General features: G+C 48.3%; 1 protein-coding gene across 4 annotated transcripts in view; it reads left to right on the top strand.

Moving 5' to 3' along the window:
- Positions 1-18,042, top strand: part of SLC39A11 (solute carrier family 39 member 11) — a 393,631-nt gene that overhangs the window by 55,155 nt on the left and 320,434 nt on the right. For 2 of the 4 annotated variants that reach the window (XM_084749395.1, XM_084749392.1), the window contains exon 1: positions 15,530-15,643. The exons of 1 other annotated variant lie outside the window; for it this stretch is intronic. The gene's annotated coding sequence lies outside the window, so the exon portion shown is untranslated. Of the gene's footprint in view, positions 1-10,720; positions 10,850-15,529; positions 15,644-18,042 lie in introns of those variants that run through there. One more of the 4 variants, XM_084749394.1, reaches the window with a different exon arrangement.

Here is an 18,042-nt window from a genome sequence, read left to right as displayed (position 1 = left end):
CTGATTGCTGCTTTAAAGGTCATTTCCAAATAAGCAGGGACGGAAAGGTCACTGTACCCGGCTGCCGCATCATCTGAAAGCAGCTTTGATTCTGTGCAGCGCCAACTCTGACCCCCTCTGACCTTCCCTGCCACTTATGCTGGTGGCGTGTGGCTAATCGTGTTGCCTCTTGCTTTGGGCACTGGAATTGGGCAATGGGGCATGGGGCTCAGAGGGCAGGATGATGGGTAGAACTGGCATTGGAAACCTGTGTGTGTGTGTGTGTGTGTGTGTGTGTGTGTGTGTGTGTGAGCAAGAGGTCAATTTTGGGTTGCTTTTGCCTCTTGACTTTCATAAGTGGTGTTTCTAGGCACTAAGGTGTTTCTAGATGACCTGAGGAATCATCTAATTTGGTTTTTTAAAAAAATTACATATTTAAGGCTTTTTGATACAGGGTCTCACTAAGAAGCCCTGGATGGCCTGGAACTTGCTATGTAGACCAGGCTGGCCTCATAATGATAGATTGTTGCCACCCCCCCCCCTCGAGTGCTAGGATTAAAGGTGTGCACCACCACACTCAGCTGTGTGTGTATATGTGTGTTTACAGGCATGGCACAGCACATGTGTGGCAGTTAGATGTCAGTTTGTATAAGTCTCACTGTATGGGACCCCAGGATTGAATTTATGTCTTTAGGCATGGTGGCAACTGTCTCTAATTGCTGAGCCATCTTGCCAGCCCCACTCTGTTTTTTGAGGCAGAGGTCTCTTACTGGCCTGGAGCTGGCAGATTTGTCTAGACAGGTCAACCAGCTACAAGCTCCAGGGTTCTCCGTCTCTGCCTTGCTAGCCCTGGGATTGCAGAAACTCCTGATCCTGCCACAATGAACCAGGCGACCCTTAGTCAAGTCCGTGAGAGATGGAGGGTTTGGTGAGCAGATTCTGGACAAACTTAGGGCAGGGAAATTACAGCAGAAGACCAGGGGAGTGTGCCTTCACATTTCCCAAAGAATAAAAAAGGAGCACCCCCCCCACACACCAAGGCTTGCTGGTGAGCCACCAGTCTGAGTGTGTGCTCCTCTAAGGGATTGTACAGTCAGACTTTCTGTGCTGACTGTCATGGTGGGAAGTCGTGAGTGCTGCTCCTGTGGGCCCACTGACTGTCAACAGGCATTTCTCATCATGCATGGGCAAGGCAGGTGGGCTCAAGAACCAGGTACAGAATGAGCCAGTCCGAAGTGGGCCCAAGGAAGGGTCTCTGTCGGGGGCTAAGGATGAAGGTTTGTGGTCAGGAGGATTGAGGAGGGTGACAAAAGGCTTTAGCAATCGGAGGGGAAGGCAAATAAGTGTGGAGGAGCCAGATGGGAGCTTCATTGGGGGGGGGGGGGAACATTCTAGAGGCCAGCTGAGCTCCAGAGTAGGGTGTGCAGCATTCCTACACCACTTTAGCTCTATGCACTGTGGTTTGATTTGTTTGTTTGTTTTTTGTTTTTTTGTTTTTCAATACAGGGTTTCTCTATGTAGCCCTGGCTGTCCTGGAACTCACTCTGTAGACCAGGCTGGCCTTGAACTCAGAGATCTTATCTGCCTGCCTCTGCCTCCCGAGGGCTGAGATTAAAGATGTGTACTACCACTCCCAGCTCAAAGTGTGCCTTTTTCATAGGTAATGAAGTAGAAACAGGCTGAGGCCCTGGCTGCCAGACACTGGGTTCACATATTCAACCATCTGCTTTTCAGAGGGTGGGGCTGATAGCTCAGCACCTAAAATTAGGACATTAATGAGGATCCATGACTAACTGGAAGAAAAATGAAGAATTCCCGTTTATCAATAATAGTAGTGAAATGTGGAGATGACTTTCAGGAGTGTGGATTGCGGTGTTTGTTAAAATGAAGTGTGTTCATCCTTATGCCCGAGCTTGCCCTTTTAGGGAAGGATGCTGTGGAAATGTCCCCATCAGTGCTTATGAGACATCCATGAGTGTCATCGGTGCCAGCGAGAGTGTAGAGGCATTTTGTAAGCTTCTCAGGAAGATGTGTCAAACTCAAATGCACAGCAATTTGGTTTAAAGGTAGATGGCCTGATGCCTGCTTAGCATCACTGGGGGTGGGTGAGTGGGAAGGGCAGCCTTTCTGGGTACCAGAGAGAGTTTTCTTTGTATTCCTACTCCATCACAGATGCTTTGACTTTGTTCGTGGCAGGAGGGGAGCATCATCCCCGGATGTCTCACTCAGCCAGCCATGTCCTTTGTTTTAGGCATGCTGTAACTGGGGCAGGGCACAGATGAGTTGGGGAGAAGACTACATGATGTTGAGAGGACTGAGCTATGCTTCCTAATGCAGGACACAGGAAGGGCCCAGTGGAGGAAAACAAGGTTGAGAAAGGGCGAATTTGGGCTGAGAAGGTGGTGACTGGCTGTGGGCTGGTTACTGCAGAAAAGGCCCTACTGTAACATACCAGATATCTAGGCTAGACTTGGCAGAGTCAGAGTGCCTAATTTCACATCTGAGCCTAAGGCCCTGCCAGCCCGAGTCAGGACTATTATTTTGTGACCTTCCAAGAAAGAAGAAAAGCTGTTCCAAACTATAATACCCATTTATGCTTCAAAAAGCCAGCTTATATCAATGAAAAGAACTCTTTTCGGGACACGGAGATGGCTTTGTCTGAAAACTGTTCGTCCTGTGGGAATGAGGACGGAGCTCTAGCTCTCAGAATCCAGGTAAAAGAGCCAAGTCTCATGGCATGCGCCTGTCATCCAACGGGACAAGAGCATCCCTGGGACTCAGTAGCTAGCCAGCCATGCCAAATCGGTGAGCTTCAGGTCCAGTGAGAGACCCCGCCTCCAAACACAAGGCTGAGAAGGATAGAAGGACACGCATGGTGTTGCCCTGGCCTGCACATATGCACGTGTGCACACATACTGTGCACACATGTACACACACACACACACATACTGTGCACACATGTACACACACACACACACACACTGTGCACACAACATACACACAGAACCCAGAAGAAAAGTGGAAACTTTTCTAGGCTTAGTTTGGTTATATGTTATACAAATCCATAAAGGAAATCATATGTATACATATACATGTCCTTAAATATGTAGGATCTTCACATACATAGAAAAATAACGGAATAAGTTGGAAGAAAAGTCATTTCTTGACACATCCTTTGTGATTTGAATATGATATTTTCCCTTTATTTTTCAAATCACTTGAACTCAAGGTCGTTTTTTATTTTTCTTTGTGCATGGTATTTTTCTGGGGCCCTGTTGATGCTAATGCAGACTGATGTTAATTCAGACTGATGCTAATTCAGGTTTGGTGGTGTGTACCTGGAAACTGAGGCAGGAGGATCAGGTTGTTCTAGGCCACTTGGGGCCATGACGAGAGTTTGAAACCAGCCTGGGCACACTGGTACATTGGAACCCTATTGAAAAGAAAATGCATAAGTGGGAATGGTGCAACAGCTTGGTGGGTAAAGCAGCTTTCTGCCAAGCCTGCCAACCTGACTTCGATTCCTAGGATTCAAGTCATGGAAGTAGAGCAATCCACTGCGTTGTCCTCTGACATGTGCTGTGGTATACACAGGCTTTTTGTTGGTTTGTTTGTGGGGTTTGTTTGTTTGTTTTTTGAGATGAGGTCTAATGTATTCCAGGTTGGACTTGAACTTATTCTGCATCCGAGGACAACTTTAAATTCCTTCCTGCAGGAGGCTGGGGTTGCAGGTGACAATGACACCTAGGACCTAGTGATGCTGGGCAAGCACGCTATCAGTCCTCACCTTCTTAAGATGCTAAGCTGTGATAGGAGGAGGTCAAGAGCACATCTTATAATTGGGCAAAAAAAAATGTATATATAAACATATATATGTATATATACATATACATATATATGTATACACACATACACACACACATATATATGAGGTTGCCTTCCTTTCATGTGGTAAGGGTGGGTAAGGCCCAGGCGAGCCTGCGGGCAGATATGGGAGGCTTCTGGCAGTCCCCAAGCATTATGCAGCACATAAGTCACAGCACACAGTCATCAGCACTCCCCTGCAGTGGAGGCAGAGCAGCAAGTGCCCCCCCCCCCCCCCCCCCCCCCCCGCCTGGGACGGCTTCACGCCTTCTGTTTGATGGCTGAGGAGTGTGCAGATGGATTACCGTGGCTATCCTAACAAACGATCCTCGCCCCACCCCCCCTTTTTAACAATGCCATTAGATATGACTCAGAATGGCAAAGGAATAAAAGGCAAAGGGCCTTTATTGCCTTCTGTGGGTTAAATAAAAAGGAGCGGCTGTGGGTGGAGGGGCAGATGGCATGAGCGCCCAGCAGCTGGAGGGCTGCTTGTCTTCATTAGTGTCACAGACAGAAGGTTTCCCCTTAGACATGGGATAGCTCGTGGTCACCCAGCTGAGTCTCTCCGGGAGCCTGCAGGGTTCAACCTGGCCTCCTTTTCAAGACTTGAGTGAAGTCTTTAGCTGGCAGGAGGATCACACTCATTCCTGTAAGGATATCTTCCCATTGCGTAGGTCAGTGGTTCTTCACAGGGCACTCGCTGGTCCCCTAGGAGACTTCCTTGGTTGTCGTACCCGGGTGTATTCTAAGTAGGCTTTTGTGCCCTGGTCTCTCTCTCTCAAGAATGGTCTGGCATGGGTGGTTCCTCTGTGCTGTGCTTGGGAAACTGTAGCCAAACAAAGCAGCCTCTAAGGTCCAAATGTTCCAGGTCGCCCCACCCTTTTTTGAAAACCGGGAGATAAGAAAAGGGACCGAGGATTTGGTTGGTATCTGCTGCAGCCTCTTACAGAGCGACGTCCTAATGGTATACAAAATGCTGCCATCTGCTTTGTACTGAATTTGGAAATAATGCAGGCATGGAGCCTTAGATAGGGTGAGGGACATACTACATGCATTGGCTCTGCACCCATCACATATGACTGGGATGTCCTGGGGATCTGGCTGAAGTTTGGGCCCAGCGTCCTTCACTCAGAAGCTTAACATTGTGTATCTTTTTTTTTTTTTTTCCCCAAAACAGGGTTTTTTCTCTGTGTAGCCTTGGCTGTCCTGGACTCACTTTGTAGACCAGCCTGGCCTCGAACTCACAGCGACCCGCCTGCCTCTGCCTCTTGAGTGCTGGTATTAAAGGCTTGCGCCACCACACTCAGCTCGACATTGTGCATCTTTGATGGATCCTCCTCTGTGGTGAGTGTGTGAACTTCACAGGTTGAGTGTCCAGGCATGACTCTGACCCTTGAGTCTAGGCTGTCCTAGAGATGGGGATGTGAGCCACCAAGAACAACAGTAGAACATTTCCCAGCATGCACAAAGCCCCAGGTTACATCCCTAGCACTGCCAACCCCGAAATAGCACAGGGTGGGAAAGAGTAAGGCTCCCTTCTATCTCTCTGCCTATTCTGATTCCTCACGTCTTCTGAGGGTCCTGTCTCACTGCCCACAGCCCATAATGACCTCCGCCCAAGGATGTTCGGCCCTCATTGGGCACAACGGGTTCCAGGGAGAGCAGTAACCACAGCTTGGCTGACAAGGGCTCCATGGAGGATTGCACAGCAAAAGAGGAGGGATGGTTAATACTTGGAGGCGCAGGGGGGCGTTTCAGGGTGAGCGCCTCCATGTCCCCTGCCAGCCTCGTCACCTCAAGTCCCACCAGCCTCCTGAAGCAGCAGCCACATTCACTTCTTCGATTAATTCCTGACTGAGAAGTAGTTGTGAGACGGGCACCAGAAGTCTGGCTGGGCAGTGTGCATTGTAACAATTAATTGTCTTAAGCAGGCGGATCACCTTTCATTTACTTGACAAATGCTCATTAAATGCCTCTCCTGCTTGCCAGGGAGAAAAGATGCACACTCACTGTAATCCCCTTCAGGGCCGAGCAAGCTAATTGGTAGACATGTTAGGAGAGCGGGCCCGGGGTTGGGAGCTACTTGACTGCTTAACTATTTGGAGTGATGTGTTTCTGTGGTCGCTCTCCTTGTTTCTCAAACCAATGCCTGTGGGTTTCATTTAGTGCTTATGCCTGGCAGCAGTGTTTCCAACGTGCGGTGTCTGAGCTTGAAAGAACTGCCCCGTGTCGTGTTTATCAATTATTAATATTTCCAAAAGCCGAGCAAGGCAGAGGCAAATTAAAATCCAATTTCCTCACTCTGGGCTCGCGCAGCCGACCTTCAGTTTGCTAGCCCCGTTGGTCACATTGATCCCAAGTGCTGATGGGTTGTGGCATCTGTGTGCTTTTGATGCATGAAAAAATAGGAGAAATAATGAATTCCTAACTAGCATCTTTTGCTTGACAAATCTGTCTCAAACCAATCTTTAAATGAGATTTATTTTTATTTTATGTGTTTGCATGTTTTGTCTGCGTTTATGCATGTGCTCCTCACGATGCCTGATCCCCTTGGAGCCCCATCAGAGGGAATTGGTTTCCCTACAACTAGACTTACAGATGTTGGGTGGTGAACCTCCATATGTGGTGCTGGGAACTGGCCTTTGGCCTTTGCAAGAGCATCCAGTGCTCTTATCTGCTGAGCCGTCATGCCAGACCTTTTCAAACCATTTTGTGGTTGTTGGTTATAGAGGAGATTATTAAAATGAGCACAAAGTATATTTTTGGTAAAGAGGGCGTGTGAATGGAAGGTTCTGGAAGAACTCAGCCGAGCCCTCTCAGTCTCAGCCCCAGCCGCATCAGGATGCACCTTCTAAAGCCCGAGCAGTGGGTGAGCCCAGGTGGCAGGGTTCGAATCCAAAGCCCGAGTATTTTAATGTTCTGGGTTGAGGGAGGAGAAAAGGAGTCCTTGGTGTAGATACCTTGCCTTGACCTCCAGTTATCTGGCAACATGAAGGGAGTCTGAGATGTTCAGAGAAATGGGGCCTGTGCAGGGCCGGGGCCTTGAGCCAGTGTCTCACCAGCATCTGTCTGTGGAGCAGGTAGGGAATATACGAACTCACTCAGTTATGGAGGCTGGCCTGGCAGTGGCAGGAGGCCCTGGGGCCTGTGGCAGTGGGAGCGAGTGTGCACTCTCCTCCTCTTCCGTCCCACCGTCTCTTCGTTGCTCCGCCGGCAGTGTCATGTAGCTCATGCTGACATGTGTGTTGTGTTGAGCTCCACCAGAGCTCCTCCTTTTGTCATGTGTCACTGGGTTAAGGGCCTCTTGGTTAATCCGTATGATCTCACCCTTAGGTTTTATTTAAGGACATCTGCAGAGGCCCTGGTTTAAATTAGATTAAGTTACAGGCTCCCGGGGTTGGGGTGTGAAGCATCTTTTGGGGTGTCCAGAGACCATTTACTATCCAGTCTATCTGCAAGATCTCAGCTGACCTCATCCAGAGCCCATATATGACGAGCCCTGACCTTCTCTCCCCCTACAGTGCCATGGGCTGTGGACTTGCTTGGGCTGCTCCCCTCCTGACTGTGCACAGGTGAGGGACTGGCTTTGCAATGGCTAATCTCCACTGTCAATTTGAGATCTAGAATCACCTTGGAGACTAGTCTCTGGCCATGTGGCTTAGGGTAATTGAGGAGGGAAGACCCACCCACTGTGGGCGGCACCATTCCCTGGGCTAGAATCCTGGACTGTATAAAAAGGAGAGCGTGGCATTTATCTCTCTCGTTCTTGTCTATGCAGATGGTTTGCCTCATGTCCCTACCATCCTGACTTCCTCACCATGACTGACTGTCCCCTTTCACAGCAACAGGAAATCCTCACCATGACTGACTGTCCCCTTTCACAGCAACAGGAAATCCTCACCATGACTGACTGTCCCCTTTCACAGCAACAGGAAAGCAATAATTGTCTCACCTTTCTCCTCGCCATGTATGTGCTCAGTGCTCCACCCCCACACTCTCCCTCCCTAACACCAGAATCTTGAATCTTTTTTTGCAGGTCTTGGTTTACTGGTCACATGCTCTGGAGTGATGGTGACAGCAGGGACCCACCCTTCTCCTAGCAAGGCAATGCCCAGCCTCTCTCTGGCATCAGCTAAACTGCATGGGATGTGTTTTGTTGGAAGAATAGAATCTTGAAATCCTAACTCTGACTTCATCCCAGAGGCCTTTTAGCGTCTCCATAGACCCCTGAATATCTGTTTTTTCAAGATAAATTTTTTTTTGGGTACCAAACATATTAAAATGCTCCTACATTCCAAATAAAGTAATTCTACCCTCACCCTTCAACCCCCATCAGAAAGACATCTTTTTATAACTTTGCTTTGGACCTGCTTAGCTTTAAGCTTTGTTTAATTTATGATTGGCTGTGATTTCTTGGCTTGGGTTGTGCATACTTAAGAATTCTCTGGGAGGGAGAAAAGTCAATCCTCAGATTAATTTTTGAATGAGATTAAGTATTTATGAATACTAAAGTCAATAATTAAGAAGAGTTAATGAGCATTTAGCTAAACATTCATTAATTTAGGTCTCTGGAGGTATGTTTTTCTTTTTGAGTCAATATATCTATTTTTTCCCCAATTCTTAACCATTCCATAGGCCCCCATGGAGCTTGGAGGCCCCAGCTTCTAGACCACTCATTTCTGATTTCTGAGATTACTCTAATTTTTTCTCATATCTTAAATCCCACTCTGAATTGGGCGTGTTCTCCTTCCAATAGCCTAGCCCAAGGCTTCAGCCTGAAGTGTTTAGACTCTATCCTGAGATCCCTGGGGCTATCTTCTGCTTTCCCACCTGGGCTGACCAGCTGGAGGTCTCACAAGACTTTCCTTCTGTGGAGCAGTGGTTTTCAACCTGCAGGGCACGACAGCATCGGCAAAACTCTAGCTCCAAAAATACTTACATATACGACTCATAACAGTAGCAAAATTACAGTTATGAAGTAGGAATGAAATAATTTTACGGCTGGGGGCTCAGGACAACACGAGGAGCGGTATTAAGAGGTCATAGCATTAGGGAGGTTGAGAACCACTGCTCTAGAGCCTTCTGGTTCTAAATCGTCTCGGGACAGTTTGACGGAACCCTCCCTCTCCTTTGATCTCTCGCCTCTTTCACCTTGATCCTGTTACACCAGCCTCAGGAACAGCACCTGCCCCACAGGTGTGTAGCCCGTGCAGTCATTCAAAACCGGAGCTCGGCTTCAGATTCAGTTTTCTTTCTTTCTCTCTCTCTCTTTCTTTCTTTCTTTTCTTTTTTTTTAAAGATTTATTTATTTATTATGAATACAGTACTCTGCTTGCTTGTACACATGCAGGCCAGAAGAGGGCACCAGATCACATTATAGATGGTTGTGAGTCACCATGTGGTTGCTGGGAATTGAACTCAGGACCTACTGGAGGAGCAGTCTGTGCCCTTCACCTCTGAGCCATCTCTCCAGCCCTCCAGATTCAGTTTTCATTGCCTTGAAGTCCTTACTCATCTTATTTTTGACCTTGGGCTTTGTAAGCAATGCTGACATGACAATGGAACCTGCATATTGTTCTGTCTGTGTCTGTCTGTCTGTCTGCATGTGGGAGTCAGAGGTAACCTTGACTGTTGTCCTCACCCTCTGCTTTGTCTGATTCAGGATTTTATCACTGCTACAACATGCCAGGTCCACTGGCCTGTGGGCCTCCCAGGATGCTCCTGTCCTCTCCTCCCCCATTTTTTAAAAAAAATTATTTTTATTTTAAAAAACAGTGTCTTACCATGAATCCTCAGTTTGCCTGGAACTCACTATGTAGACCAGGCTGGCCTTGAACTCACAGAGATCAGGTTGCCTCTGTCTCTAAAGTTCTGGGGTAAAAGACATATGGCACTGTGCCAGCCTCTTTACCCTATATTTTAAACAAGGAGCTTCCTATTTTCACCTTCCACGAGGCCCCACAGAGCACTGTATGTCCTTAGTTCTTCTTGGGAATGGTGGTGGGAGAGATCCAGTGAGGATCCTGGTGGTTCACTGCGCCATTGGAGAGGTATGAGCTCCTTCTTGCTGTTGTAACAGGCTAAAACCTGGCGGCTTTGGGCTTTGGTTGTGACTCAGCAGGGCTTGCTTAGCGTTTGCGAGGCCCTGGGTTTGAAGCCCAGCACCGTCATTAGCTTGCAATCCTAGGAATCTCAGGTCCTGAAGTCAAGGTATGTGAAAAGCTACATTCCTTCCTGATGCTCCAGGGAGGCCTGGCTCCTGGTCTTTTCCAGCGTCAGGTGCTTGCCCGCTGACCTTGGCTTCTGGCTGCGCTTCTCTGATCTCCAGGGTCACATCTGCCTTTATTCTCACCCCCACGGGGCCCCTCTTTTTCCTCGTCGGGGCCATTGGAATGTCATAGACCCGCCATGTGATCCAGGATCATTTCTTCATCTCGAGACCTTTCACCTAACCACAGCAGCCAAGATCCTTTCACCGTGTAAGGGTGATGTAATTGTTCATTCTGATTCGAGTCTGTCTAGGATTTAGATTCATCGTGTGAACACACCTCGGAATGAATATGTCTGTGAGGGTGTTTCCAGAAAGAGGGGAGACCCATCTTAGTTATAGGCAGTGCCTGTCCATGAGCTGGGGTCCTGGACTGAATAAAAGGAAATGAGCTGAACAGCTCTCTCTCTCTCTCTCTCTCTCTCTCTCTCTCTCTCTCTCTCTCTCTCTCTCTCTCCCTCTCCCTCTCCCTCTCCCTCTCCCTCTCCCTCTCCCTCTCTCTCTCTCTCCCTCTTCCCCCCACCCACTTCCTGGTTGTAGATGCAGTGTAACTAGCTGCCTCCGGTTCCTACTTGTCATGTCTTTCCATAGCCTTGAACTGTGAGCCAGAATAAGCCCTTTCTTCCTGACACTGCTTTGATCAGATATTTTGTCACCACGGTGAGAAGAGCAGCTGATCAGGTGACATGGTTAAACAGTTCCCGGATTAGGGTACTGGTAGGGCTCTCTGCGCTGTAGGTATGTGACTGCCTGCCAGGGGAAGCTGCTGGATTTTTGGCTTGATTCTCTAAACATTTGTGCATGGCGTATTCAGGCTTTGTGGCTTCTGGGGCTCCTGTAATTCTGAGGGTCTTTCCTGAGTAAAACAAACCAGAGCAGGTGTGGCTGCATAGTCTGGGAATCTCTGTACGTAGGAGGCAGAGGCAGGAGGATCAGGGAATTCAAAGGCTGCCTGGGTTACACAGAGTGTCCCTGTTTTAAAACAAAACAACAGGAAAAAAAAGTTAGAAATTTTGGCACAAAAATAAATACTATTTCAGAATATAAAGAGACCACACATTTCCAGACCTTTGGTTCTGAGGGCTCTCTGGTCAGTTTTTCAGCATTGCCTACATGGATAAGCTGCCTCATAGACCGTTGCTACCATGGCCCTGAGTGTGGATTGCATGGCCCGTTGCTTTCTTACCCTTAGGAAGGAGAGCATGTTTTGCTGGTTTGTCATGCTGGGGACATCCACGGCCCCCTTCAGGGGAAGGCATGGATGCCTTCTGAGGACTGAGGAAAGCCATTCTTGAATAATACAAGTCTTCAATAATAAGCCTTGGTGTATATGATACAGCCAACGCGGCAAGGTATATGAGCAGCATTGTAAAGCCATGGTTTGAACTGATGTCACATGTGGGTGTACACTCAGCGCCCCACTCCCCCTTTATACACGCATCCTATGACGTCACAGGCATGTGGTGAACATTTGCTGAGTGATTGGAAAAGCAGGTCATTCAAGTGAGTGGCAATGGGACAGGCTGGACACTGAACTTAAGTTATGTCTGTAAGCTTGTTAATGTGGCCTCCGTGGGCTTACTAATGGGGAGATGCCAGAGGAGTGTTGACACAGGGTCTTGTTCTGTGGCTCAGGCTGGCCTGAAACTCATGGTGTTCCTGCTTTGATTCTGGCGTGCCTGGGAACACACCGCGCCTGGTTCAGAGGAGCCACTTAAAGCAACAACAGTAGAGAATGGGGAAATTGATTTCTGCTAATTATTGTCTCAGATTATATCACCTAAGGGTTGATACCATATTCAATTGGTGGCGGTTTTTGCTTAGTAATTGGTATCTTATTAAGCTGGCAGTTGAGCAAGCCAGTATGAATTTTAAGCACCTCGTTCGGGGCTAGAAACTTCTGTGTCTGCAGTGGATTTCCATACGTCAGCAGGACTGCATGCTTAAGCCTCTCTAGAGCATTTGTATTATAGGCTCAGAACCGAATGTGAGACGAAGGCGAGGAGGGGCCAGATTGCTGACTCAGTTTCTTCCTTGAGCCTCGGAGAAATGGCTCTTGTGCGCAGCAGGCTCAGAGAAGCGGAGCCCAGTTCCCGTGGCCTTCTCTTCATAGGTTAGAGGCTAGCTAGAATGTTCTCTTCATAGTTTACCTGTTTACATCAAGGATCCAACCTGAAGGGGACTAAGCAGAGTCTGTTTCAACTGTGGAGGAGCCACTGTGCCCTGGTTAGTCTTAACTGTCATCTTGACACAGCCGAGAGCCATCTAAGAGAAGAAACTTCGATGGAGGGGATTGTCTTAAAGGAGGAGGGCTCAGCCCACTATGGGCAGCACCATTCCCTAGGCAGGTGGTCCTGGGCAGTGTGAGACAGTTAGCTAATCATGATCTGCATGCAAGCCAGTAAGTGCAACATTATTCTTGGCTGAGAGCCTCTGTGTGGTTCTATGGTAGGTGCAATAGTATTCCTGGAGCAATTTGATCTAGGACGTACACATTATTTTTCTGATAACTCTTAAGAAAGTCTATATAAAGGGTAGCTAAGAGATAAAGCTCTTGGCCCTGTTTGACTTACTCATTCAGTAAATAGGGCCCATCTGCTCGGCACTAAGTCCCAGAGAATCAGAGGTGCAAAAGGCAGGCATGCTGCCTCTCCCATGAGCTTGCATTTAGGGAGAACAAGGAAGATAAGAAAGGTCTGTGTCAGGTTGGGTATTCAAGGGATGCCCCTTTGATGGGTAACATTTGAGGTGAGATCAAATGACAAGAGGGTCCAGCTAGGTGGAAGCTGGGAGCTAGGTGCTTCAAGGCAGAGGCAGTAAGGGGCGCCAAGGCTGTGAAGCAGGAGAAAGGGCCAATGAGTCGGAGGTTGTTGGTTAGTCTGGCTAATTTCTGTGAGGGCTGTTGCCCACCCTCCCTTCCCCCTCCCTTCATTCATACATGTGATTGGCTCAACAGATCTGTCTTCAGCAGTGACTTGGGCCCTAAGAGGTGTGTCTGTGACCCTAGAAGAAGGTCAGGAGGCTGTGTGCCAAAAGCAGCAGCAAGAAGAGACCAGGTTGCCCCATATTTGACCACGTCCCCTGGATGGGGAGGCCTGGTGGCACTCAGAGGAAGGATAGCAGGTTACCAAGAAGAGACTTGATACCCTATGAGCATCTACAGGGGGAGGTGGTCCCCCTCAGTCAGAGTCATAGGGGAGGGGAGTGAGGGGGAAATGGGAGGGAGGGAGGAATGGGAGGATACAAGGGATGGGCTAACAATTGAGATGTAGTATGAATAAATTAATAAAATATATTAAAAAAAAAAGAAGGGACCAGGTAAGAGAGACACTTTGCAGATTGATTTGAAAGCAAAAACAAAACTACAACCCACCCATCCACCCAACCAACCAACCAAACAAAAAAACTCAGTTAATTTTCCATTCTGAAAAATTTAAATGCATATAAAAATAGGGAAATGTAGCAAACCCCTGGGTGGCTGTTCTCCAGGTTCAGCAGGGATGAACCCACCACTGTGCTCAGTTTTGTTTACTCTCAGCTCCATTCATGTCAGCTTTCCATAGAAATCTGTGGCCAATCCAAGGCATTGTGCTCTTCAGTGGCTAGCTCAGTGGGGGAAGTGCTGTGACCCTTTTTTGGGTGGAACTGATGGCCCTGCCCCCTGGGCCTTGCTGTGTGCTGCTCATATGACAGGTTCTTATTGAATAACTCAGGTTGGCTTTTAAGCATACCGCTACTTTCCCGTTTTCCAGGTACTGGATCACAGGCTTGTGGCACCTTGCCTGGCTGACTGTCACTAGCCTGGGACGTAGTGGGTCTCCTGAGGGCATAAGACCACCCGTCCAGGTCACCTCCTCCTGACACAGCACAGACCCCATGGGGGTGGTCACTGGCATGTGTAGCTGACTCTTGCAGGACTGACATATGGGATTTGAAGGGACAGAGATGGCATTATAAGGAAAGAACCTACTCCTAGATTAGCTTAGGCGGTATTTCACCAAGGAGCACAGCCTCCAAAATAACCCAAAGATGAGTAGTGTGTGCACAGGCCTGTTAGAGAAAAGGGGGACTTAGAATGCTAGGGTGCAGATGTTTGTTCCCTTGATGAAGGAGACAGCTTTGACTTACAACCCGCCATTAGCCCCCCCCCCCCCATATCAAAGACATATCTCTACCAGGCAGCTGTGGGGAGGGGATGGATGCAGTGTAGGGTCACAACCATCATTAAATCCATGCTGTGCTCTTATCTGGAAAACCTGCCAGGTGGACAAGATGACCCCGGTAACAACTATTCTAAAAAGAACAATACTGTTATACTTAAAACAGTTCTGGCAATATGTAATATGTCTGCTGTATAAATCTCCTAGCTGCCTAGGTGGCCCGACTGGCAGGTGGCCTATCGCTTTAAATTATTCGAAAGGGTTACCTGGGTCCAGGACCCGAAAAAGAGATTTAAGGATGACACTGTATGTAAAATGCATAAGCCTAAGGTGTATCTAAGCTAAGGAAATCTGCTGGAAGCTGATTGGGCATTGTCTGAGAGCTGGACCAGTGCCATGAAGAGTTCTTCCTTCATCTCTAAGTGTGTGAGATGATTTTCACTAAGAAGGCTTGTCATTTCTATAACAGTACCCTTACTGTACTCTTTGATCTGTGGCCACTCCAACTGCAGGCTGTTTTTCTGTCCTGATTACTTTTTGCTTGGGCTGCCAAATATAATACAGACCACTCATTTAAAGTCACATTTCACAAAACCATCATGACATAAGCATAAGTATGCCCCTTCTACTGCACAAGACATACATATTTATACTAAGGAATTATTTGTTGTTTACCCAAATTTCAAATTGAACCAGGAATCTGGTCTCCATTTTGTGGCAGTTAAATATAGTCATGGCATTTTCACAGAAGCCCTGGAGTGCAAAGTCCTTGACCTGGGGCAATGCTTCTTAGAGTACTGGCCTCACCACTGACAACCCCTACTTCAAAGTGAAAGATTGCAGGCTCAAGTAGAATGCTGAGCCCCTGTTGGGCATTATTCTAATGGAAGCCATTGACTTTGATAAAGTTAGCCGACCTTCAGAATGTTGCCCTTCAGACATCATCTGACATTCCATCACATCGGTTCAGTAGCTCATCAGTTAGGGCTTAGGACTTATGACAAAAGATGTAGACAACATTAAGCACGTCAGAACTGGTTCAAAGTGCCCTTTCTTTGAGTATCTGTAGCCTCCTCTGTGCTTCCTGGGGCATGTGCAGGCGTTGTGCATTGCCCTTGGCCTTGGGCTCTGCCTTTGTGGCGTTGTGGGATCTGCTCTTGCCCGCCCGCACCTGTTCCTGCTCTCAGGGAAGGCTGTGAACCAGAGACTTTTTTCTCCAGGCAGGATTCGCTAGTTGCGGAGGGGGCGGGGCCTGGTGGTAGTAGGCCACGTGTGCTGGAGCGAAGCAGGAAGTGACTGCAGGAGTGGAGCCGGGCAAGCGAGTGACCTCGGGGGGCTGATGGAAGTGGAAAAGGGGCTGGAGGGCACCCTAGTGAGTCGCCTTTTCTGTCCTTCAGCCCTGGGGTCTCGGGCAGTCACAAGAGTGTGCAGCGGCCTGGAGCTTGCAAAGGAGTGCCCTAGGGAGGGCAGGTCCTGGAGGAGCAGCAGGGGGCTTGACAGGTGGCAGGGAAGGGAGGGTGTTCAGGCGGGGGTGGGGGGCTCTGCTCTACCCTTGGGTGAGCTGGAGATAGTGATCTGCGACCCCGGAGTGCACAGCCAAGGGCCTTTTCATTCATTGTTTCGTGGTGGTGGTGTGTAGGAGCTGGGAGCCAATGGCAGCAGTTCACAGGCCCCTCCCACTCCCACCTGTAGCAGGTTTGGGTTAGCCCGAGAGCCGGCTGGAGACCTGATGCCTGCTGGAGAGCTTTTTTCCACATTGATACTGGCAAGCCCGGGTCCTGAACCCGTCCCGTGGGCTTCTCTGGTAGAGTCTGACCTGCGCTTTCTGTGCCAGTTCACTTAAGCCCAGGCTTTAACTAAGTCAGTATCTTTTAAGTGCTGAGGCAACACATTTAAAAGGGGGGCGGGGGAGGTGCGCAGACAGGACAGGGAAGAAGGAAATTTACTGGCTTTATAGGAGTTGGTGGCCTTGTGCTGCTGGAGTGAAATGCACACAGCGCAGCTCAGGGATAGCTTCTTTGAAGTTAGGATGGGCAGAGAGCGGTCCCCCCTCTTCTGGTCACTGGTCCTGTTTGTGATGTTAATATCCAGCTCTTGAGGGAGTCTGAAGCAGACTGCCTGGCATAATTTGGAGGTTCTGTGGCTGGCATGGCCCTGTTCCTATGACCTTATTGGTCTGTTAGGTACTTGAAACGACAGGTGCCAGTCTCCTATAGAGACGTGCTCACTAAACCACTGTCTGTGTAGAAGTTAAACGGCCTTTATGTACTTAGCTGTGTGTAAGAGTTCCCCTTATGGAGTTAAATAAGCTGCAGCTTTGGGATCCAGCACGTGTGTGGTGTCCCCTGTGACTCTGTGCTTTTAAGTCGTCCCAAAGGCTGGTGATAGAACTCACTTGGAGTGCTTGCTTACCGTGCACAGAGCTCTGAGTTTAATCCTCAGGACCACGCAAACCAGGCATGGTAGCAACACTTCTTAATCCTAGTATTCGGGAGGTGGAAGGCGGGAGGATCAGGAGTTCAAAGTTATCCTCTGCTACACAGTAAGTTCTTGGCTATACTAAAAAAAAAAAAAAAAAAAAAAATCTAAGTAGCTCCTGAGGGAAAACCAGAATACTGGCCCTTCGCTGTCCTTTGAGTATCCAGGTTTCAAACAGTGAACTGAAGAAACTTCTCCAAGGGGTGCTGGGCTCCCATGATGCTAAGTGCTGTTGCTGGTGGATGGACAGGATATGGTCTCAGTCTTTCTCTGCTTTCCTCTTCATCTCAAGTGCTCAGTTATATACTGGCCTAAAAGAGTATTTTCCTACCCCACCAGCCGCCATGGACACCCACAATTCCCTTCTGTTTGATTTTGTTAACTGGCAAATGAGGATCGTTTCTTTTTACCAGTAGCTGTCAAAAGACACAGTGAGGGTCCCGGGGTGGGGGTGGGGGTGGGGGTGGGGTTGTTTTATGATGTGATCTGTCTTGGGTAGCGAGAATTAGAGGAGGCTAGCTCGATGTCTATCTTCGTCAGGGTTTAACACTTTACTCATAAGCAACTGGCAGTGATCAGCTGGTCAGCATATTAATGGTCCGGAGTCTCAGTTAAACAGAACAAAACTCATTCCTCTTTTTTGTTTTTTTTTTCTGGACAGAGGATCTCACTATGTAGCCCTGGCTGGCTACTCACTAAGTAGACCAGGCTAACCTCTAACTTGCAGAGATCTGCTTGCATTTGCCTCTTGAAGGGCTGGGACTAAAAGGAGTGTGCTGCCATGCCCAGCACACACCACTCTCTTGAGGTTGACTTGACTGGGGGATGGTTTAAAGGCGATTTGTATGCTTGAAATTATTTTTTTGTTAATCATTATTTTGTACAGTCAGCGTCTTGACTTCCTATATCAGGTATGTCCAACCTGCACCCCAGTAGAGAGATGAGTACTGCCTAACTAATGCAAAGTAGTAAACTCAACTTAAATGTTGTGAGAGTTGGGAAAAGGTCCCTTTAAAAATTACCTTTTAGTTTATTCATTGAGTATGTTTGTGTGGGGGGCTTGTGCATTCCATGGTGCAAATGTAGAGGTCAGAGGGCAAATGGAGGTCAGAGGGCAAATGTAGAGGTCAGAGGGCAAATGGAGGTCAGAGGATACCTTGTTGGTTCTTTCCCTCATGGGTGTGCTGGGAACGGGTAGAGTTTGTTGTTGTTTTTTTCTTTACTTGATTGCGGGGTTCCCAAGTGTTAACAGTGTCACGTTGGAATGTCAAAAGGTTGCATTTGCTTAGAACC

This window comes from Acomys minous (genome assembly GCF_964271855.1).
Source record: "Acomys minous genome assembly, chromosome: 12".
Taxonomy (NCBI): Eukaryota; Metazoa; Chordata; class Mammalia; order Rodentia; family Muridae; genus Acomys; species Acomys minous.
Note: the sequence above shows the minus strand (reverse complement) of the source record. Positions and strands in the feature narration are given on the sequence as shown.